Raw genomic sequence first — 21,695 nt, 5'->3', positions numbered from 1 at the left:
GATGAATAAGGAATGCTGGTCATCGCCGCTATCTCTGCATCAGTCTTGGGAGACATAGACTTGGATAGGGACACGCCATGACACATTGGTAGATGTCCTCTCTTGGACTCATCCATCGAGAACCGCTTCACGATGGTATCAATGTATGTGGACTGGGTGAGACCAAGCAATCTTTTTGATCTATCTCTATAGATCTGTATTCCCAATACAAAAGATGCTTCACCCAAGTCCTGCATCGAGAACTTACTCGCTAACCATATCTTAGTTGATTGCAACATTCCTACATCATTCCCAATGAGTAGAATGTCATCAACATAAAGCACAAGGAATGTCACAGCACTCCCACTGACCTTCTTATATACACAGGGTTCCTCAGGATTCTTAGCAAAACCAAACTCTTTGATTGTACTATCGAATCTGAGGTTCCAACTCCTTGATGCCTGCTTTAGACCATAAATAGATCTTTGAAGTTTTCATACCATATGCTCACTTCCGATAGATGTAAACCCTTCGGGTTGAGACATGTAAATCTCTTCCTTAATATCCCCATTAAGAAAGGTTGTCTTAACATCCATCTGCCATATCTCATAGTCATACCATGCAGCTATGGCTAGCAAAATCCTTATGGACTTGAACATTGCAACTGGAGAAAAGGTTTCCTCAAAGTCAACTCATTGTCTTTGAGTATATCCTTTTGCCACCAATCGCACCTTGAAGGTCAATACCTTCCCATCCGCCCCAAGTTTCCTATTGTAAATCCATTTACACCCTATGGGAACAATTCTCTCAGGTGGATCCACGAGATTCCACACTTGGTTCGAATGCATGGAATTCATCTCAGATTCCATCGCTTCAAGCCACTTGGATGAATCGATATCAGATAATGCTTCCTTGAAGTTCCTTGGATCACATCCATGGTTAGGCTCATCATGGCTCTCTTCAAAAAGCAGACCATATCCCATAGGTGGTCTCGAGACTCTCTCGAATCTTCTAGGAGCTTGTATCTCCTCTCTTGGATCTTCGGGTGTGGGTTCTACAATTGTGGGTGTCTCTCGAACCTCTTCGAGTTCTATCATCTCGCCTTTTCTATCTAATAGAAATTCCTTTTCCAAAAAGGTTGCATTCCTAAAAACAAACACCTTTGTTTCTTGGGGATGATAGAAGTAGTATCCAACCGAATTCTTTGGATATCTCACAAAGTAACATAAAATGGATCGACTATCCAATTTATCTCCCACTACCTGCTTCACATAAGCAGGGCACCCCCATATTCTAAGATAAGAATATTTGGGTGGCTTACCCATCCATATCTCATATGGTATCTTATCAACTGCCTTTGTATGGACATTGTTCAACAACACTGCCGCTGTTTCAAGCGCATATCCCCAAAAGGATGGCGGCAACTCAGTGAACCCCATCATAGACCGAACCATGTCCATCAAAGTCCGGTTACGACGCTCCGAAACACCATTCAACTGTGGTGTAGCGGGCGGAGTCCACTGCGGGAGAATCCCATTCTCCCTAAGATACTCTTGGAACTCGGCACTCAAGTACTCACCACCTCGATCCGATCGAAGTGTCTTGATGCTTCGTCCCAATTGCTTCTCTACTTCACTTCTGAATTCTTTGAACCTTTCAAAGGCTTCAGACTTGTATTTCATCAAATACACATACCCATACCTCGAAAAGTCATCGGTAAAGGTGATGAAGTAGGCATGTCCATGCTTAGTGGTGATGCTAAGCGGACCGCACACATCGGTATGGATCAAATCCAGTAACCCTTTGGCTCGCTCCTCATGGCCCTTAAAGGGAATCTTGGTCATCTTTCCTTTTAGACAGGATTAACAAGTCGTGAGAGCATTAATATCAGACATATCAAACATGCCTACTCCCACTAACTTGTTCATCCTTCTTAGGGAAATATGTCCTAATCGAGCATGCCATAATTGTGCCGAATTTAGAGTATCTTGTTTGCGCTTGTTTGTTGTTGTTATATCTTGGACATTGTTAAGTGGAATATCTTTCAATTTTAAGGTGTTGAGATCGTTTTCAAGTTCTCTAGTACCAATTAAACATTCATTCTTGTAAATATTACAAACACCTTTGCTAAATAAACAAGAAAATCCATCTTTATCTAACATAGAAATGGAAATAATGTTTTTCACCAACTCAGGTACAAACAAAACGTCTCTTAACAACAACTTAAAATCATTGTTCAAAATTAAAGAAACATCTCCAACAGTTTTGGCAGCAACTCTTGCCCCATTGCCCATCCTCAAGAAGGTCTCACCTTCCCTGAGCCTCCTACTTCTTCCCATCACCTGCAAATCATTACAGAGATGTGAGCCACAGCCGGTATCCAATACCCAAGAAGTAGAGTTAATTGAAATGTTTACTTTGATATAGAACATACCGTTTCCAGAACTCTTCTGGGCAAGATATTCCCTGCAGTTACGCCTCCAATGTCCAGGCTTCTTGCAGTGATGACAGATGTCAACAGTCTTGTCAGCCTTCACTGGTGTGGCTGCCACTACGGGACCCGGAGTCTGCCTCTTCAAGGGCACGCTCTTCTTGGGACGTTGGAAAGAACGCTTCTTTCCCTTCCCAGGTGGACCGGTCTTCGTACCAGATGAAGAGCCCACAAAAAGAACCGGCTTCTCTTTCTTGATGGTGGACTCAAAGGTCACAAGCATGTTCACCAACTCCTCAAGGGTCGGCTCCATCTTGTTCATATTGAAGTTCACCACAAAAGGATCAAATGAGCTAGGCAGCGATAAGAGCAACACGTCGGTGGTCAACTCCGAAGGCAAGATCAGATCCATGCCAACGAGCTTGTCCACGAGCCCAATCATCTTCAGGCCATGCTCATGGACCGAGGCCCCATCTCGCATGCGCATAGTGATCAGCTCTTTGACGGTAGCATGCCTAAGAGGCCGAGTCTGCTCACCAAAGAGCTCCTTGAGGTGCAAATGAATGTCAGCAGCATTCTTTGCATCCTCAAAACGCCTCTGCAGCTCATCGTTCATAGAAGCCTGCATGTAACACCTAGCCTTCAAGTCATGGTCACACCAATCCTTGTAGGTCTGCAATTCCTCAGGAGTGCAGCTAGTCGGAGCCTCAGCAGGGGGCGACTCAGTCAGTGTATATGCAATCTTTTCCGAGTTTAGGACGATTTTCATATTTCTTAGCCAAGTGAGATAGTTAGGTCCGGTTAAAACATGTTTTTCTAGTATAGCGGATAGCGGGTTGCGAATCGAAGACATTGTCAAAGTTTTGTACTGAAAATAAAACAGATAAATGTTAATGACTATTTTAAAATATTTAATAAGATATAAAGTTTGGACTTTTAACTTTATAAATTTTCGCTTCCACTGTTTCGACATTTTCACTACCCTCTAGTGAAAACGGGAAACTCCTTTCCTCAGTAGGTACGCAAGGTCCAATTAGTGAATTATGATCCCGAATAATATCAGCCAATCACAATTCCTAAAAGGTAGTTTCCAATTGCATCACCATGCAACCCTCTACGTAAAATTTTGTCTCACGTTTGATTAGGACCCAATAATATGACGTCGTTCATCTTTACGTGTCAAGCCTTACCCATCGATGTTGAACCTTATTGGACGGTCGCCATGAGTTCCCTTAATAATATGAGCCGAAATCATGGGAGTTTCACGTAGTTCACATCACCATGTCAATGGATGTCACAGCTTTCCGGCACCCAGGGCCCCCCCAATAATAAGAGCCGAGCCCCGAGCACGGGTAGCGTTCATCATGCACTCATTGTCGATGGAAGACATGGAAATTATAAACAAATTTATAATTCCCCTTTTCGGGCTTGATATTAATTTTGAATCTTATTCAAAATGAGGGTTTTTAATTTTGAAAGGTCTCATCATTAATTTTATTTAAAAGTTCGCCATGTTTGATCGTATGTTTGCCGGATTCATGCAACTTTGTTATTATCATAATAATAACGCACATACTCATTATTTATAACATATCATGCATATATTATAAACAGTAAACAAAACAAGGATGATCAATCGCCCCAAAACTAATGGCCCGTGTGAGCTAAACACGGGCCTAGGTCCAATCCTAGGGAAATGCATGGGATGCAAATGCAATTATTACATTAGCTTCCAATATTTACATATCTTCGATCTTCATAATCATCATGGCCACCATCTTCCAATCTTGATCATCCACTATACTAATATTTACAAATAAATATCCATGAAAAATAGGGATACATCTCATGGGGGGTGGGAACGGGCCATAAACCAAGCCCACTTTATAAATTGATAATTATTACAATCATTCAACACAAAATATCCTAGCATACACCTAGCAAATTGGGCTTGGGCTTTTGATCATCCTTCATGCACAATATCACATATCATACACCATCAATTAATTATCACAATAATTAATTGATCCAATATTATATATCTTGATCCAATCACTAACCACCACGATTATAAACTAAATTAACAAAGTATACAAACACCTTTGTCTACTTTCCAATTAATTTATTTATAACCGAATTTCTTATAAATCACAATTTACTATAAATAATTAAAGTCCAACTTCAATTATTTATTTTATGAGAAAAATTTGCAATTTTTGTAATTTTAAACTTAAGGGCCCAAAAACTTATTTTTCACCAAAAATATTTTGGCTCATTTAAAATTCACAAATATGTTAGCCATCCAATGGCCCAACAACTCAAGGCCCATGACACTTGATATTCCAAAACACTTTTGGAAACCCTAGTCGTCATCGCCGTCGCCGGAGCTCCGTCGTCGGATTCCGGCAACAAAATTTTTTTTTTTTATTTAAAACATAGGACTTTCGAAAGGGCTGCCCTTGCTGCCCGTTTCGGGTAGACCCTCGATTGGGCTGCCCGAAATGGGCAGCAACAAGCGTCCGAAATATGTCCCCAAGGTGGCCTTGATTTTGTTGCAAAATTTTGTTCTCATGCGGTTAGAAATCGATCTCAACATAATATCTTGTAATTGCTACACAAAATCGTAATCATAGCTCGGATACCACTTGAAAGAGGATCGGTTACGGTGACCGGAAGCGCAACGGAAGTTAAAAATTTTGATTTTTCATTAAGAAATTTCGGCCACCAAAAAGATATTGTGTAGCAAATACAACAAACACCAAATAATGTCATACATAGGGTGTTTTAGAATTTACCTATCAATCTCAAGAGATTGATGAATGGCACCAACCAAGTTGTAAACAACTTGGCTCTTCAAGGATGACAAGTCTACAAGCTCTCCTTCCTTCAAAATTAGGCCCACCACTTGCTAGGTAAATCCCCTCTTAATTTGCACTAGAAAATTAAGAGGATTTTTCAAGGAGAAGAATATTTCTTCCTCAACACTTGAAGAAGAAAAGAAGGGAAAAAAACTTGGAGAGAAAAAATTTCCTAAAGTTTCGGCCAAGGTGATCAAAAATGAGGGAGGGAAGAGTTGTCTTGGTAGTGCAAAAAGTTGATCCAAAAAGTTGCATGCCATGCATTATTTTAATCAAAAGTAATCCACAACCCTTCACCTCCGAAGCATGCATAACCTAATGGGCTTGTAACATTTACAAGGCCCATGGACTTTTAGTTGTCTCAAACATATTTGAGCCCAATTAGACTTTACTTATTTTACTCAAGCCCACTAGCTAAATAATTATTTCCAATTGGGCTCTACAAGACCCAATGTTACTAATTCAACACTTGAATTAATTTAATTATTTGGACTCTACTAGGCCCACTAGTGCTTAATTAATTCAACACTTGAATTAATTTAATTTAGTCCATAATAATGTTTATGAAAATCACAATTTTCAAGTACATTATTCACTTGGCCTACTTTTAATTTACGAACACATTCATAAATTAAAAGTTACATTTCTCTCATAGAAGTCATACTTTTTTTTTTCTCACCGCTTATAAACTCATTTATAAGCCGTTTAACACATTGAACTATTTTTACTTCTCAACGGGATCTAGAAAGCTAGTACTTGTGTGGCCCTCAATGGTTCATTGATACAACTAACCGTGGGTTCACATCTCCATGTGATTCGGACTAAACATGTCCTTATATGAGCATACCCCAATTGCTCCATTCTTACTTATCAACTCCTTGATAACAAGAACGTCAGAACTCAAGTCTAATAGTACCCAACCAATCATGTTAAACGCCTAGCAGCATCGCTTACATGATTCCCTAGGTATCAAATGATAGTGCCTGCAAGAACCATTCAATTATTGTTAGCGTACAGTACGGTCCTTTCAACTCATATATCCCGACCGATTCGACAACCATTGGTTTATCGAGAGTTGTCAATGAATCGATACTATGTGTCATGTCGTAGTTGCATTGATGGTGTAATCTATGAAACCCCTTTCATAATTACCACCATACTCTGATCAGAGATTTCAACCTATATACACATGAGAACACATAGGATATCCATACCCGAAGGTAAGCGGTGAATCCCCGACTACAATGCATCGACTCCTATATGTTTCGACAGAACACCCACCTTTCCACCTGATGACCCCAAGAGAGTCGGTAAACAAGTCAAAGTGTAATTCTAGCACATAGAGTCTCAATGTTGTCCCGGGTCATAAGGACTAATGGTGTACAACCATAAACTAGGACTTTTCTACTCGATAAGTGAGAACCACTTGGAAAGTCCTTTTATGGAGGGTTGTTAAGTGTACTCTACAAGGAGCACATATCTGCATGCTCGGGCATCACAATGTCCCCTACCAATGAAACATGGTACTCACATCGCAGATACTAGTCTCGAACTCGAGCGGCCTATATCCTTCTTAGTGGCGGCTGAATCGACTAGGAACTGTTTAGAATATACAGTATTCCAAATATGAGTTTCATGATACTCATCATATGAGCATCTCATATTCTTTCTACTATTTGTATATCCAAGGACTTTATCTATGCAACTAGCATGGGTATACAGATAAAGAAGTGCCAAAATGATAAATTCAAATATTATTAAAATAAAGACTGTTCATACATAGAGTTTAATCATGAACCATCGGCCAACACTTGGCTCGACGGGCACCTACTCTAACACTAAGGTGTGGATTGAACCATGGATAAGTGGTAAGTGTAATTTATTGTACTTTTATTACTTGTTTTTAACTTTGAATTTTGTGATTCTTGAGCAGGTTTTATGTGATTTGTTGTTGTTTTTGTTGTTTTAGTTTGGAAGCTTAAAATAAGAGTTTGGAGTAGTAAAGTGTTGAATTGGAAAGTGCAAAAGATAAAAATTGTAAAAGCTCCAGCGCACCCGCGCTAACGAAGAGAGCGCACCCGCGGTCAATGAAAATCGAATTTCTAAAAATCTGCCGAAGCTGTACCGCACCCGCGGTCCTTGTTCTACCGCACCCGCGGTCACTGAAGTTCGAAAATGAAAGTTTTCCCCGAAACAGCAGCGCACCCGCGGTCTTCGAAAAACAGAGTCCGAAAAATCTGTACTTTGTGGGCTGCGCATGAAAGTCTATGAAAATAGTGTGCTACAATTTGAGACTTGTCTGGACTATAAAAAGGCATCATTTACTTACCATCTAAGGTATTGGGGATCAAAATAAGGAGTGGAGGCTGCTGGAAATTATTGAAGACTCAAGTTCTTCTAGTTCTTGAGAAATCTTTTGCACAAATCCGGGGACGAAAACAGCACTTCAAAATCTTGTTCTAAGTTCTTCTTTCTTTTATTTTCATTTGATATGTCTTGTTTTAGAAAAATGTTTTGTTATTTTATTTGTGTTATTATGAACTAATTTTTATTTCTAGAGGGATGATGGAACAAAACTAGAAACCATGTGTTGGAACCTATGAACTAAGTTATTTAAGTTCTTCATCTTGTTCATTTGTATTATTCCAATCTTAATACTTTTAATTTATTTTGCCATAAGTTGAATGATTTATATGTTTATAATTTATCACTTGGAAGAGGAAATTATAAACAAGAAAAGAGAAAAATACATCAATGGTATTTATAGAGTTTGGGAGGGCCTATATTGCTGTTGAAGCCTATAGAGAATCTAGTGCTTGATGTGTTATTTATTTGTAGATTGTTGATGGGAACATTGCAATCAAATTTTAGATAACCAATATCTATTTAACACTCGGGAGAGGGAGTAGATAACTATAGGATTCTTGGCTAATGAATAAGAAGGATTTTTATAACATAGCTACAAGAAATTACACATGGTGGATAGTTAAGTGAAATCGGACCTCTAGATCTTTTATTCCATTGTTATTTGCTAAAGTTTGGTGTTATATTTTATTTAAAAATCCATTTTCAATTTAGTTATTCTTGCAAACAAATCTTTTAATCGATTTTTCTAAATAAAATCGAGACTATTTTAATTACAAGCATTAATATACATTTATATACATACTCCTCGTGGGATCAACACTTGTACTCGAAAATACATTTTATTACAACTTGACGTTGTGCACTTGCAAGCAATTAAGAAAACACGCAACAAGTTTTTAGCGCCGTTGCTGGGGAGTGTTTATTATAAATTTATATTAGTATTGTTACCAATTAGTCTTGATTTTAATTTTGAGCAGTTTCTATTGGATTACATTAAACATTGATTTGTTTCTTTTCTTTGTTTGACAGTGCATGCGAAGATCGCAAAATCTTGACTTGCTCATCTTTGATCCTGAAATCGAAAGAACCGCAAGAAGATTAAGAAAGGCAAGAAGAGAAGAGATTCGAGCAATGGCTGACAACAGAGATAATGAAAATACACCCCCTGCAATACCCATCAGAGATCATTTTAGGCCGATACTAAATGCTCATTACTCGGGCATAGCACGAGGGACTATTAATGCAAACAACTTTGAGCTCAAACCCGCATTGATAAACATGGTTCAACAGAACCAGTTTGGGGGAGCAGCTACTGCAGATCCTCATCTACATCTCAGAACATCCCTTGAAATCACTGACACGGTAAAAATAAATGGTGTTTCTGATGATATAATTCGATTGTGCTTGTTTTCTTTTTCTCTTAGGGACCAAGCAAGAGGATGGCTCCAATCGCTTCCTTTGGGGAGTATCACTACATGGCAGGAGTTAGCAACCAAGTTCCTTGCTAAATATTTTCCAACTGTGAAGTCTGCACAGTTGAAAATTGAGATAAGTACTTTTAGGCAGACTGACTTTGAGCAATTATATGAGGCATGGGAACGGTATAAGGAGTTGTTGAGGAGGTGTCCAAACCATGGTTTTGAAGATTGGGTACAGATTGAATTATTTTACAATGGTTTGAATGGACAAACAAGAGGCACTGTGGATGCAGCAGCTGGTGGCACGATATTTGCAAAATCACCTGATCAAGCATATGATTTGCTTGAACAGATGACCATTAACAGTTATCAGTGGCCGTCTCAGAGGTCAGGAGTAAAGAAGCCAGCTAGGATGTATGCCATAGATCCTATTACATCACTCACCGCACAAGTTTCAGCTTTAACAACTCGAATTGCAGCTATGAATAAATCTAGTACAACAGAGGTTGAAAATGCATCGGTTGTTACTGAAGAACCACACATTCCTAATGAGGCTCATTATATCAACAATAGGAATTTTGGTGGCTACGTAGGATATCGAGGTAACCCTCCCCCTAACACTTATCATCCTGGTTTGAGAAATCATGATAATTTTTCATATGCTAATAATAAGAATGTGTTGAATCCTCCACCGGGGTTCAATACATCAAAGGAGGAAGGAAAACCTTCACTTGAGGATCTAGTTGGGACATTTGTTGCTGAATCTAGTAAAAGGATGGCTAGGACTGAATCTCGTCTTGATGGCATGGAAACTCACATGGGAAATATCGGTGCCACAATGAAATCATTGGAGACACAGATTGGAAAATTGGCTAATACATTGAGAGATCAAAATAGAGGTCAATTCCCAAGTAATACTGAAGTGAATCCAAAGGAGCAATGCAAAGCTGTAACTTTGAGAAGTGGAAGAGAACTAGAGGTGCAAAGTTCCAAGGAGAGAATGGACAAGGAGAAGACAGTTGAAAAAGAGGAAACTGAGGGATCTAAAGCTGAAGTTGAAGTTGAACAACCTCTGGTATTTAAGCCAACTCTTCCATATCCGCAGAGGTTCAAAAAGAAGAAATTGGATGATCAATTTGCAAAATTTTTGGAGATTTTCAAGAAAATTCACATCAACATTCCATTTGCCGATGCTTTAGAGCAAATGCCAAACTATGCAAAGTTCATAAAAGATGTGATGTCAAAGAAGAGGAAGTTGCAAGAGTTTGAGACAGTGAAGTTGACCGAAGAGTGTAGCGCCATTCTCCAAAAGAAGCTACCACAAAAACTAAAAGATCCAGGGAGTTTTACTATACCTTGCATTATTGGTGGTACTCAAGTTAATAAAGCTTTATGTGATCTTGGAGCAAGTATTAATCTTATGCCATTTTCTACTTATAGGGACTTGAAGCTAGGGGAGGTAAAACCAACCACTATAACTTTGCAACTTGCAGATAGGTCACTCACTTATCCTCATGGAATTGTTGAAGATGTTTTGGTAAAAGTTGACAAGTTTATCTTCCCTGCTGATTTTGTAATACTTGATATGGAAGAAGATCAAGATGCTCCATTGATTTTTGGGCGACCCTTCTTAGCCACTGGAAAAGCATTGATAGATATACACAAAGGAGAACTCACCTTGAGAGTTGGTGGAGAAGCTGTCATTTTTAATATCTATCACGCCATGAAGGAGTCAGATGAGGTAAGCACTTGTAAAAGCATTGATGTTTTAGACTCATGTATGTCCTTTGATTGTGCAGGAACTAGGGATCTCTTGGAGAGCTGTTTGATAGGTGCTGCTGGAACTGTGATGAAGAAAATTGGGAAGTGAAAGAGCAACGGGTGGCTCTTGAAGCACTGCAGAAAGAAAGGAGAAAAGATAAACCGCCTAAAGAGTTTAATGTAAATGAGAAAATTGAGGTAAAAGCACCTTCTCTTGAATTAAAGGAACTGCCAAGCCACCTTTGTTATGCATTTTTAGGTGAAAATTCGACAAATCCGTTAATCATCTCTTCCTTTCTTATTTGTACTGAAAAAGAGAAATTGTTGAGAGTGTTGAGGAAATTTAAAACTGCATTTGGTTGGTCTATTTCTGATATCAAGGGGATTAGTCCCACTATATGCATGCATAAAATTTTGATGGAGGAGTCGTATACTCCTTATGTGGATCACCAGAGGAGGCTAAATCAAGCCATGAAAGAGGTAGTGAAAAATGAAGTGTTGAAATTGTTAAATGCTGGAGTTATATATGCTATTTCTGACAGCAGTTGGGTATCGCCTGTGCAAGTAGTGCCTAAAAAGGGTGGAATGACTGTGGTAAAGAATGAAAATGATGAACTAATATCTACTCGTACTGTGACTGGATGACGAGTATGTATTGATTATAGAAGTTGAACAATGCCACACGTAAAGATCATTTTCCATTACCTTTTATTGATCAAATGCTTGATAGACTTGCTGGTTATTGTCACTACTGTTTTTTAGATGGTTATTCAGGTTATAACCAGATTGTTATAGCACCGGAGGATCAAGAGAAGACAACTTTCACGTGTCCCTATGGCACGTTTGCTTTTAGGAGAATTCCGTTTGGGTTATGCAATGCACCTGCCACTTTCCAGAGGTGCATGATGGCCATTTTTGCAGATATGGTGGAGGAAATAATGGAAGTCTTCATGGATGACTTTTCGATATTTGGTTCGTCGTTTGATCACTGTTTACATAACCTTTCCCTTGTTTTGCAGAGATGTCAAGAAAAGAACTTAGTTCTTAATTGGGAAAAGTGTCATTTTATGGTCCAAGAGGGTATTGTTCTTGGACATAAAGTGTCTTCAAAGGGATTAGAGGTAAACAGAGCCAAAATGGTTGCAATTGAAAAGCTTCCACCACCGAAGAACATCAAAGGGATAAGGAGTTTCTTAGGACACGCCGGGTTTTATCGTAGATTTATCAAATATTTTTCTAAGATTTCTAAACCTCTGTGTAACTTGCTTGAAAAAGAGTCGACTTTTATATTTTATGATGATTGTTTGCAGGCATTCGAGAAAATCAAAATGGCATTGGTAACTGAACCGATTATGATAGTGCCGGACTGGAAGGAACCATTTGAGCTAATGTGTGATGCAAGTGATTATGCAGTGGGTGCTGTATTAGGCCAAAGAAGGGAGAAGATGTTTAGGGCGATTTACTACGCAAGCCGCACGATGGATGCTGCACAGCAAAATTACACTACAACCGAGAAGGAGATGCTTGCAGTAGTATTTGCTTTCGACAAATTCAGACCTTATATGATTGGCACAAAGGTAATCATTTTCACTGACCATGCAGCTATTCGCTACCTATTCGCCAAGAAGGATGCAAAACCACGCTTGATAATGTGGATTTTTCTATTACAAGAATTTGACTTTGAGGTCAAGGATAAAAAAGGTAGTGAAAATCAGGTAGCTGATCATTTGTCAAGGCTTGAGCTGGAGAAGAAGAAAGAAGAGGGAGCTATACAAGAAATATTCCCTGATGAGCAACTCTTAAAGGTAAATTCTATACTTCCTTGGTTTGCTGATATTGCTAATTTTTTGTCTTGTGGCACCCTTCCTCCGGATTTGAGCTATCATCAGAAAAAGAAGTTCGTCCATGACATCAAGTTCTATTATTGGGATGATCCATTTGTATATAAGAGGTGTGCTGACCAAGTGATTAGGAGATGCGTGGAGGGTATCGAAGCTCAACAAATTTTGGAGAAGTGTCATTCTTCACCATATGATGGACATTTTGGAGCATCACGAACAACAGCTAAGGTATTGCAATCTGGTTTTTATTGGCCTAGTTTGTTTAAGAATAGTTATACCTTAGTAAAGTCATGTGATAGATGCCAGAGGTTAGGAAACATATCTAGGCGTCATGAATTACCACTGACAAATGTTTTGGAAGTAGAACTTTTTGATGTTTGGGGCATAGATTTCATGGGACCCTTTCCCCCTTCTTTTGGTAATTCTTATATTTTATTAGCTGTTGATTATGTGTCGAAATGGGTGGAAGCAATCGCCACCAATACTAATGACTCTCATGTTGTAGCGAAATTTGTGCATAAGAACATCTTCACTAGGTTTGGAACACCGAGAGCCATCATAAGTGACGAAGGTACACATTTTTGCAATAGAATTTTCAACTCACTTTTGGCTAAATACAATGTGAAGCACAAAGTGGCACTAGCATATCATCCTCAGTCGAATGGACAAGCTGAAGTATCCAATCGGGAAATTAAGCAAATACTGGAAAAGACTATCAACACCAACCGGAGAGATTGGGCTATGAAGTTGGATGATGCGTTATGGGCTTATCGGACTGCATTCAAGACGCCTATTGGGATGTCTCCCTATAGGCTAGTGTTTGGGAAAGCATGTCATCTGCCGTTGGAGTTGGAGCATAGAGCATTTTGGGCTGTGAAGAAATTAAATTTTGATTTGAAAGCTTCTGGCGACGTTAGAAAACTACAGTTGAGCGAGATGGATGAATTCCGAAATGACGCATATGAGAATTCCAAGATCTACATAGAGCAAACTAAGAAGTGGCATGACAAAATCATTGTCCGAAGGGAGCTCAAACCAGGACAACAAGTACTACTGTTCAACTCTCGTCTGAAGTTGTTCCCTGGTAAGCTAAAGTCGCGTTGGTCAGGGCCGTTTGTTGTGGAAACGGTGTCTCCTTATGGGGCTATCGAGTTAAAGTGCAGTGATGGGAGAACCTTCAAGGTCAATGGACAGCGGGTTAAGCCGTACTATGGGACTGAAGTAAGGAATATCGACAGTGTCAAGCTGAGTGAACCAAACTAATCAGACTAGTGACAGTCGGGCTGAAGACGTTAAACCAAGCGCTTATTGGGAGGCAACCCAAATTTTTGTTTCTCTTTTGCATTTTGTTTTCGGTTTTGCTTTTATTTTTTTATTATGATTATTTTTGGTTGTGTACTTTTAGTAAAGTGTGTGCTTGTATCTTCCCAAATCTAATGAATCCCAATTGTTTTCTTTTCAGGACTAAAAATTGGAGAAGAAAAAATTTCCCGAAGGAATACCGCACCTGCGGTATAATTTGGAACGCACCTGCAGCGTTTAAGACAAAAAAATATGAAAATTTCCCGAGGGAGAAGCGCACCCGCGGTATATATTGAATCGCACCCGCGGTGTCTGAGAAATCAAATACTGAAAATTTCCCGAGAGCTAAGCGCACCCGCGCTAACAATGAGACCGCACCCGCGGTCAATGAAGAAAAATTTTCAAGAAATTCCCGAGAGCATACCGAACCCGCGGTCTTCGTTTTACCGCACCCGCGGTGGTTGATTTTAAAATCAGAATGGCGATGACCACTGACGGTCGTTGCCCGAGGTATGTGTATTCGTCTAACTTTCATGATCATTTACATCGAGGACGATGCACATATTTAAGTTTGGGGGAGATGTTATTTATTTATTTTATTTTGTGTATTTATTTTTTTTATTTAGTTTTATTTGAGTGTTTTATTTCCTTTTGAGTTGTTTGCTTGTGTGTTTGTAGTGTCTTAGTCATGAAATTTTTTTTATGGCCAATGATGAGAAAAGAAAATTTGTGCATTGAAAAAAAAAAAAGGTCATGCATCTCATTCATGATAATCAATCAATTTGAAAAATTTAGAGAACAATCGTGAGATTTGGTAAGTTTGAGACTTATAATTTCTATACAACTCTGCGATTTTCATTTGATATTGAATTAAATTTTTGCAAATACATATATGATTGAGGCGATCTTTGATTTTATTTGGGCCTATTTATATTGTTCATAAATATTCAATTGATGCCCTCTTGAGCCTATATGAGAAAAGAATTGTGTTCTTGAAATTTCTTGGAAGCCAAGCACTTTTCTTGTGAATATATATGTATTTGGGTGATGCATTGAGACATCACTTTTCACGATGATTAGATTCTACTTTGTGTTAGTGAATTGAGATTTTGTCTAGAACTATCCAAACAACACTCGAGGCGAAATACGGACAAACTATGATTTAGGAATGATTTAGGTGATTTTTTGGATCGATTGAGCCTTTCAAGCTACCAAATAAAAATAATTTATCATTTGTCACCTCTTTGAGCTTATATGAATTCGAATGGCACACGTTAATATGTGTAAAAGACCCCCATTCGATATTCTTTCAAATATCCCACATTTACTACCCCGTTGAATATCTTAAACATTAATTTCCTACCTTCTCAAGGGAGTAAGAATTCAAAGGATCAAAGAAATGAAAATTCTCCTACAAAAGAAAAGAAAAATGAATGATGTTACATTGAAGAAGTTGGAGAAAAATGGGAGAAAAAAGAGATGAAATGAATAAAAAAAATGGAGATGAAAGAAAGAAATGGAGTTTGCAAAAGAGATAAAATTCAACTTACTCCCTTATTTGAATTCATAATCTTCATTTGTAGCCATGAGCCAAGGCCTAACATTACAAGCATTGCAAATCCTATTGACCAAGTCATAGTTGTCCAATATACTAGTGGAGAGTGTTTGGCAGGATTTAGCCTATGGACAATCGATAAACACTTCCATTGAGTATGAATCTGAACAATTTTACACACACCTCATTGCATCAAATATTTATTGGGTATTCCTTTCTTGAATGAATATGGCTTTGAACCCAATCTTTACCATAAAGGACCTCTTGATTTGTGTTTGTAAAAATTGAAATCGATTGAGAATATTTTGAAACATGAGTTGAAGAAATTAGAAGTTAAAAAAATTAACCGATTGCATGATTTTAACCGGATGAAAAAGTTGTTGGATTGATTTGACTTGTAAATGCATGAAGAGTTGTTAATTTATCTTAGGCCAAGTTCTTTAAAATACTTCATGACTTGTTTGTTTGTGTTGTTTTGTTTTGCTCGGGACTAGCAAAATATTAAGTTTGGGGGAGTTTGATAAGTGCAATTTATTGTACTTTTATTACTTGTTTTTAACTTAGAATTTTGTGATTCTTGAGCAGGTTTTATGTCATTTGTTGTTGTTCTTGTTTGGAAGCTTAGAATGAGAGTTTAGAGTAGTAAAGTGTTGAATTGGAAAGTGCAAAAGAAAAAAATTGCCGAAGCTCCAGCGCACCCGCGCTAACAAAGAGAGCGCACCGGCGATCAATGAAAATCGAATTTCAGAAAATCTATCGAAGCTATACCGCACCCGTGGTCCTTGTTCTACCGCACCCGCGGGCACTGAAGTTCGAAAATGAAAGTTTTCCCCGAAACAGCAGCGCACCCGCGGTCTATATAGCAGCGCACCCGCGGTCTTCGAAAAACAGAGTCCGAAAAATCTGTACTTTGTGGGCTGCACATGAAAGTCTATGAAAATGGTGTGCTACGATTTGAGACTTGTCTGGACTATAAAAAGGCATCATTTACTTACCATCTCGAGTATTGGGGATCAAAATAAGGAGTGGAGGCTGCTGGAAATTATTGAAGACTCAAGTTCTTCTAGTTCTTGAGAAATCTTTTGCACAAATCCGGGGACGGAAACAGCACTTCAAAATCTTGTTCTAAGTTCATCTTTCTTTTATTTTTCATTTGATATGTCTTGTTTTAGAACCATGTTTTGTTATTTTATTTGTGTTATTATGAACTAATTTTTATTTCTAGAGGAATGATGGAACAATACTAGAAACCATGTGTTGGAACCTATGAACTAAGTTATTTAAGTTCTTCATCTTGTTCATTTGTATTATTCCAATCTTAATGCTTTCAATTTATTGGCCATAAGTTGAATGATTTATATGTTTATAATTTATCACTTGGAAGAGGAAATTATAAACAAGAAAAGAGAAAAATACATCAATGGTATTTATAGAGTTTGGGAGGGCCTATATTGCTACTGAAGCCTATAGAGAATCTAGTGCTTGATGTGTTATTTATTTGTAGATTGTTGATGGGAACATTGCAATCAAATTTTAGATAACCAATATCTATTTAACACTCGGGAGAGAGAGTAGATAAATACAGGATTCTTGGCTAATGAATAAGAAGGATTTTTATAATATAACTACAAGAAATTACACATGGTGGATAGTTAAGTGAAATCGGACCTCTAGATCTTTTATTCCATTGTTATTTGCTAAAGTTTGGTGTTAAATTTTATTTAAAAATCCATTTTCAATTTAGTTATTCTTGCAAACAAATATTTTAATCGATTTTTCTAAATAAAATCGATACTATTTTAATTACAAGCATTAATATACATTTATATACATACTCCTTGTGGGATCGACACTTGTACTCGAAAATACATTTTATTACAACTTGATGTTGTGCACTTGCAACCAATTAAGAAAACACGCAACACTAAGAGCTAAAAGCCAACCACAATCCAAGAAAACACCTATGACAATCCATAGCTTCACCCGAGAACATCACTTTCTGCATAGTGTGATGTGTTGATCTGTTTTTACTGTCTTGTATCTTTCTAGTGGCCATATGCTCGACCATGGCTTGATCTAGACTTGATAAACTGTTGTATGAACCATGGTTATGGGCTAGAAGCCAACCACAATCCACCCAAACACCCAAAAACAAAACTCACTCACCCAAACCAGAAATGAAAACCGAGGGGCACTTGTGTTATGGTTTAAAATTTTCGAAGTACCCGTGAACCAAGCCTTGAAAGGTTGTCTTGGTCACGTCCTAGACATGCTAAGGGAGGGTTCCAACCATGGTTACAGGCCTTGGACCAACCATGATTCGAACACTCACCTTAGACAACCCACAATCAAAACCGAGACTCAAAATTGCAACTATGGGGAAGTTGCTGTCAAGTCTTTATCTCAAGTGCATGGGCTTGAACCAATGAACCAACATGACTCTAACCTACTCTAGTACATGCCTAGATGCAGCCTTGAGCGCCTGGAATCGAGCCAACCTCTTGAAATCACAAAACAATCCAAACCGTGAAGCATGAAAAGATGGCCGAGAAGGCTGAACAGATTTTTGTGTAAAGTTGCTGTCAGAAATCGGTTTTTTCTCCTTAAATCATGAACATGTGATGTTTTAAAATATCTATAGGACTTGATTGAAGAGAAATGAACAATATATACATGCCTGGAAATCGGTTTTTTGAAAGAACAAACCAATACGACGAACACGGCACGGCGGAGTCGGAGTTCCTTTTCTTTTTTGTTTTCTGTTGAATGTTCTCGATTCTAGCTGCTCTTTTCTTCTGATATTTTCGAAGGTAAGGGGTGAGGGGTGCTAGATAATGGAGGTGAAGGCTACTAGAGCTGATAAATGAGTCAAGGAATAAATTGTGGTAGGAGTTACAAGTGAGGGATTTGAATGACACAAGAATGGTTTCCTTCCTTCTTTTTGCTCGAAAATTGTGGGATTGGTAGGCTAGATTAGTGGTTTTATTAGGTGCATAATGATGCTTAAATTATTAATTATAGGTGATTTAAATGTGAGGGAATATTATTGTAAAGCCCAAAATAGTATACGTAAAATCCATGCATATATTTAATTTATGAAATTTATTATTTTAATTATTTATGTTTATTTAATGTATGTTAAAATGTTTTCTAGAGTTTTATGTTTCAGGCGATTATTCGAGGCGAGATCGAGGAAAGGAGATAGGGACGATTTTTTTTAGTAAATTTTAATGCAGTATTTTATTTAAGATAAGGATGGAGTATTTTAAATAATTTAATTAATTTTAGTAATTTAAGAGCTTAATTATTTAAATGATTAATTGATTTTAAAATTTTAAAGTTGTAGTATTTGTGCATCTTATTTAAATTTAAAATTTATAATGGGGTTAATATGAGATTTATTTTAAATTAGTATGTTAAATGTTTTTAAATAGATTTTTTAGTATATTAAATACATATGTTACAATTGTTTATATATATGTAGGTATATATATATATACACATATATATATCAACACACAAGCACACACACTTTGACTCACACACACACTCACACATTTACACACACATATACACGTACACACACACAACACAAAACACAAAACAAAACATGTTATTAAACTTTTTGACTAAAGAGAAGGTTGTGTTTTTAAAACACTCCTATCTCAATTTATTTATTTCATTTTCTTCCTTCTTTTTTTTCATTCAACGAGCACATCTCCTCTAAAAATTTCCAGCATATATTTAGTAAGTTTTCTTTGAAGAAATTGAGCTAAGTTCGTCCCGGATCGTCTCCCGTATCATCTCCGCTTCGGGATCGTCGTTTCGGTATTTTTAAATATCAAAAGGCACGTATAATCTGTTCTTGCTGCATCGATCATGTCATATTATGTATTAAGTTGTTTTTAAACATAAAAATGTATGTATGATGTAGAAGTTTGAGCAGAAAAATCTACCGAATGTATTTGGAAGTATTTTTGGAGTTGAAATTTTGTGTTATGATGGTCTTTCGAAAACTGAGATTTTTCTGTACATATTTTGCGAAAACTTTCAACTACAAAAACGTAGATCTTTTTGATACGTTCGATTTTATATAAAATTCGAGTTATTTGGATTAAAAACGAGTGAGTTATTGTGTTTTTAGTATGACTGCTCAAATTAGATCCGAAAATTCCTGTTTTGATGTTCTTTCGAAAACTGCAATTTTTTGGTACATATTTTGAGAAAACTTTCAACTACAAAAACGTAGATCTTTTTGATACGTTCGTTTTGATATAAAATTCGAGTTATTTGGATTAAAAACGAGTGAGTTATTGTGTTTTTAGTATGACTGCTCAAATTAGATCCGAAAATTCCTGTTTTGATGTTCTTTCGAAAACTGCAATTTTTCGGTACATATTTTGAGAAAACTTTCAACTACAAAAACATAGATCTTTTTGATACGTTCGATTTGATATAAATTTCGAGTTATTTGGATTAAAAACGAGTGAGTTATGATGTTTTTCGTATGACTGCTCAAATCGTGTTTCAAGAAAGTTATGAATTTTAATGTGTTCTTGAAGTTTTTATGTTGCAGGCTTTGTTGGGGATCGATGGGTGATCGTTGCTGCATATAAGAAAGTTAGGTAATGATGTTTAGAGTATTTTTGAGGTTTCGATTCATGTCGTTAAAAGCTTGAATTATTAAGAAGTCGTAAGAAATAAACTTTAATATAAATGACAGTATTTTTGGGTCGTATAAATTGTAGGGTGATTATAAAAGTTTAGTTCATTGTTATGGTGTCCTAGAATGGTCTCATAGTGTGGAATCTTGATGCATTATGTGTTAATTGGGAGAATAGACATGTCATAAAATTTTCATCAAATAATTCGTTGGGCAGACGGACACGGACGACGGAGGTTAGCACGGGGTTCGTGCCTTCTCATTTCTTCGACACATATTTAAACGCACAGACACGGACCCGTACACGGACCTAGGGACGGGGTCCGTGCTCCTTCTTTTACATGACACATATGAGGCAGTACCTACACAGACCCGGGGCCTGACCTGGGTACGGGGTCCGTGTAGCTTCAGTTTTTGGGATAAATATTTTATCACTTAAGGTTTGGTTTGAGGTGTTATGGTATGATTTAACATTAATGTTTTACAAGGTCAAGTGGTGAGAAATTATAGAATGTTCTAAGAAATTATTTAGCTTGAGATTAAGCATGACTTTTACGTTTAAGTTGTACACGTTAAGCTTATGAATTCATGTTAGTATGTTGCAGCAACGACACGATTGACATCCAACGAATCCCTCAGCGCTAAGTAAGTATGTATGACGTGCAAAGAAAATATTTGAAGTTTTTGAGGTATGCTAAATGTCTTGTGACCAAAAGTAAATGGGTTTGGAAGTCGGTGAACGTGGCCGAGGACCTCTCCACCCCGTTAAATTATGAACGGGTTTGAAGTTAGGATTGGAAAGCGTTAAATTATGAACGGGGACCAATCCGCCCGTTAAATTATGAACGGGTTAGATCGTGGTTGTGAAGCGTTAAATTATAAACGTGGATCAACTGTCCTGTTAAATTATGAACAGGGATCTCATGTACGTGGCAGTGGATACGTCCCTGTCAGCCCAGTACTGTGGTTTGTCTGATCAGATATTTATTATGTTATGGGTCACTTGCTTTGAAACATCCTCTACGCAAAATGATGAAGTTAAGTATGTTGAAGTATGAAAGAATATTTAAAGAAAAGTTTATGTGATGGCACGTCATATTATGTATGCATGTATGTTCAAAGTTTATGCAAAGCTCAAGTTTATGAAAGTTCAAGTTATTATGCAAATTCAAGTTTCAAAGTATGTATGTTTAAGTTCAAAGAAGTTTATGAGAGTTCAAAGTTATTATGAAAGTTTAAGTTTCAAGTATATATGTTATATTTTGAAGTTGTATGTGGTTTTATTATGTAATACTCGTTATTCCCAGTTTATACGTGTTGAGTCTTTAGACTCACTAGACTTGAACGATGCAGGTGAGTACGTTGAGGAGGAGACAGGAGGTGGCGACCAAGGGGCAGGCTTGGACTGAGCGGAAGGCTAAACCCGAGGACCACTATGTTTATGTTTATTGAAAACTTTAAAATATTATGTTTTTATGTTGGATGTGAGATGATTTGAAATAAGTACTTTGTTGGAAAAT

The sequence above is a fragment of the Primulina tabacum genome, chromosome 9, assembly GCF_025594145.1.
Source record: "Primulina tabacum isolate GXHZ01 chromosome 9, ASM2559414v2, whole genome shotgun sequence".
Taxonomy (NCBI): Eukaryota; Viridiplantae; Streptophyta; class Magnoliopsida; order Lamiales; family Gesneriaceae; genus Primulina; species Primulina tabacum.
The sequence above is the reverse complement of the archived record's forward strand: the minus strand, read 5'-3'. Positions refer to the sequence as shown.